This window comes from Mandrillus leucophaeus, unplaced genomic scaffold, assembly GCF_000951045.1.
Source record: "Mandrillus leucophaeus isolate KB7577 unplaced genomic scaffold, Mleu.le_1.0 Scaffold927, whole genome shotgun sequence".
NCBI classification, from domain to species: Eukaryota; Metazoa; Chordata; class Mammalia; order Primates; family Cercopithecidae; genus Mandrillus; species Mandrillus leucophaeus.
In genome coordinates, this window is record NW_012110108.1 from 750,336 (window position 1) to 754,047 (window position 3,712).

The window sequence follows — 3,712 nt, forward strand, 5'->3', positions numbered from 1 at the left end:
GATCACATTTTAAAACAAGAAAGCTTAATAACGGTGGGTTCTTGCTTGACAACCAAGTGCCCAGCTAAAAATAGGGGAGTTTTACTGCCAAAAAGTTAAGAGTAAAATGGATAATGAAAGGCCATTTATACCTCCTTAATGTACTAATATCTCTAAATCAACAAAGCCCAGATTCACAAGGACAGGAAGCAAACATTTTGCAAGTAAGTCGTTAGGTTTAGTGGCAAGCGGTGCCACTCCTACTTCAGCCACTTGGTTACCAATGTATTTTGTATTTGTATTTTGTGTTTGTAATTTGACTATTGTATTTTGGCTATGGGAGAATACCACATATTGGTCTGGAGTTCACAGCCTATGTCTCACCTATAAGAGATCACTCAAACTTTTCAAGGTTTTTTTCTCCCAACTGGTGCTGTATTTGAGTTTTTAGTTGGCCATTCTATAGTTCAAAGAAGGCCAGGTGATTCTGGGAAATGAAGTTACATGGGTAACCCCAATGAGTCCTGTGAGCATTAGCACATTGTCTCACTTGTTTCACTATTTGTTCCTTGGTTAGATGCGATATTATGTGAAATATCATGACAACAAATGCAGTATTCAGTAAGTCCATGGATGGTAAAGCTGGCAGATGCAGGCAGGCAGGCAGGAAAGGTAAATCCATGCCCAGAGTAAGTGATTATCCCAGTGAGTGCAGAGCATTGCCTCCTTCAGGCAAGGGGTACAATGTAATCAAACTATCTCCAGACGTATTACTTACCCATTGCTATGTAACAAATTACTACAAAACGTCCCTGCCTAAAATCACAGACAATTATCATCTCACAGTTTGAGTTGACCAAGAATCCAGGAGAGAGCAATGAGCTGGGTGCCTCTCACTCAGGGTCTCTCAGGCGGATGGGGTCAAGCTTTCACTGAGGGTGCAGTCACCTTAAGGGACAACTGAGGTTGGGGAACCCACTTCTAAACTCATTCGTGTGCCTGTTGGCAGGCCTCAGAAAATCTATTTCCAGGCTCATTCACATGGTTGCTGACAGGCTTTGGCTCTTCAGTGAGTCTCTCCACAGGCTGCCGAGGGTCCTCAATATGGCAACTTGTGAGAAGGGGGAAGAGGAAGACAGACAGAGGCAGAGGAGAACCAGAGAGGACCCAAGATGAAAACCAAATCTTTTTGCAACATAATGTCAGATATCCCATCCCTTTTGCCATGATCCCTTCAATAAAAGCAGGTCACTGGTTCCAACCTATACTAAAAGGGAGAGAATTACACAAATGCACGAATATCAGAAGATGAGGATCATTGAGAACTTTCTGCCTACCACACCAAGCTATTGTTATTGGCAGGTTACACACTCAGCCATGGTGTAGCCAGACCAGTCTTGGTGAGGGGAACCATTGTTGGTACCTACCTGTGCCTAACCTTCATCCCTTCCACCATCGACATTTTGATTGTGATCCCTTGAATAAGCACCGGAGATGCTGGAGAAAGCTGACTGACATCTACCAGCTGGGTCATCTTGATCCCTCAGTATTAACAGTATCTTCTGCAGTGAGAGAACTTTCGTGAGCATTCACATTGTCTCACATATTCACAAATAGTCTCGCAGTCTGGACCCATTTTCAAAAGCTCATTCATAGTATAGTAAGATGGTTGATGGCATGAACTCTGCAGCCAGGTCACCGGATTCAAATGCCAGCTCAGCCTTTTACTAGCTGCATGGTCTTGTCCACGTGCCTAACCACTCTATGCCTCAGATTCCTCTTCAGTAAACTGAGCATAATAGTTGAAACTACCCCACAGTGTTCTGGGAGGATTCAATAAGTTAGTATATAAAAAGTGCTTAGAACAATATCCGACACAGAGTGAGCATTACAGAAGTGTTAGTAGTGATGATGATGATAATGATGATGATGATGATGATAATGATGATGATGATGATGATGATCAGCAGAATGCCTTGTCACTCATTCTCCTGTATTGTTCCTTCTAATTCCTAAACCTCCTACCAAACAAACCATTAGCTGCTGCTCATGGATCAATGTAAATCCATATCTCAGACCATCCTTCTTCCAGGAAAAGCAGACTCTTTAAGTTGTACTATCAAAATTCTGCTCAACAGGCATTTTTCTTCTCCACTCTTCCTCAGGTCACCCCTTTTTTCCTCAGGGTCAACCCCCATTACTGGGGCTATAATGCCATAGACGTCCATATCTAGTTAATCGCAGCAGAGTTGTGCAAAATTCTCTGTAAGCTAGCCAAATATTTTTCCTCCTCCATCAACCAGTCATGAGGAACACTTCATGAGGCCATAGGAAGAAAGGACATTAGTGTGTCAAGAATAGACATGACGGCCGGGCGCGGTGGCTCAAGCCTGTAATCCCAGCACTTTGGGAGGCCGAGACGGGCGGATCACGAGGTCAGGAGATCGAGACCATCCTGGCGAACACGGTGAAACCCCGTCTCTACTAAAAAATACAAAAAAAACTAGCCGGGCGAGGTGGCGGGCGCCTGTAGTCCCAGCTACTCGGGAGGCTGAGGCAGGAGAATGGCGTGAACCCGGGAGGTGGAGCTTGCAGTGAGCTGAGATCCGGCCACTGCACTCCAGCCTGGGCGGCAGAGCCAGACTCCATCTAAAAAAAAAAAAAAAAAAAAAAAAAGAATAGACATGACAGGAGTGTGGACCATGAACTGGTGAAATATCCCTGTGACTTCAGGACTTCTTCAAGTCTGACCTCATGTATGCCTCTTCACTTGAAAACGGGGTGCTTCTGGGCCTGACCATGCAGCTTTATCAATTGGAAAACACCCAGGTCATAAAGGGCAGTTCAGGTTGCAGAGTCACCTGGTATCCCAGGGTCAGGTGTTTATCCTCTGCCAGAGATCAAATAACAAACAATGGCCCAGAGCGGTGGCTCACACTTGTAATCCCAAAACTTTGGGAGGCCAAGGCAAGAGGATCTCCTCTACCTCAAATTCTCAGGAATTTGAGACCAGCCTGGGGAACATAGTGAGACCTCATCACTACTAAAAATTTTTTTAAAATTAGCCAGGTGTGGTGGCACACACCCTGTAGTTCCAGCTACTCAGGGGGGCAGAGGCAGGAGGATCGCTTGAGTCCAGAAGGTCAAGGCTGCAATGAGTCCTGACTGCATCACTGCACTCCAGCCTGGATGACAGAGTGACAGCCCGTCTCAAAAATACATAAATAAATAACAAACCAGGAGGTATTTCTCAAGAGTATAGTAGTTACTTGGTAAAGAGGGCGTGGACTTTCTCTGAATCCTTGGGGCCTGCACTACAACTCTCCTGTGAGTAGGGCTTTTCACAGGCTCCAAACAGCACCAGTGCAGCCATGGCACTTCTCACACCTTCAGATTCCCTTAGTCATAAAAGCCAGCAGCAGAAATAGCTGTGTTGCAGCCTGGACCGGCCAATATCCTTCTCTTACTCTGGGCCCCTGGCAAACCTACAAGTTTTATGTGTTTAGCTGAAAATATAAAAGTCCTAAGCCTGACAGTTTCTTTCTTTAAGCTGCCAGAGCAGTTGTGAACAGCAACCAAACTCACTGTCATTTAACTCCTTGTACTCATACTATGCTAAGGAATCACCATTCAGTGGCACTTCAGATGATGATAGGTAATTATTTATGTAACTGTTTCACATCTAAAGGCTGAAAACGAAAGATTGCCAGTCTTCCATCCTCCGATAGTACTG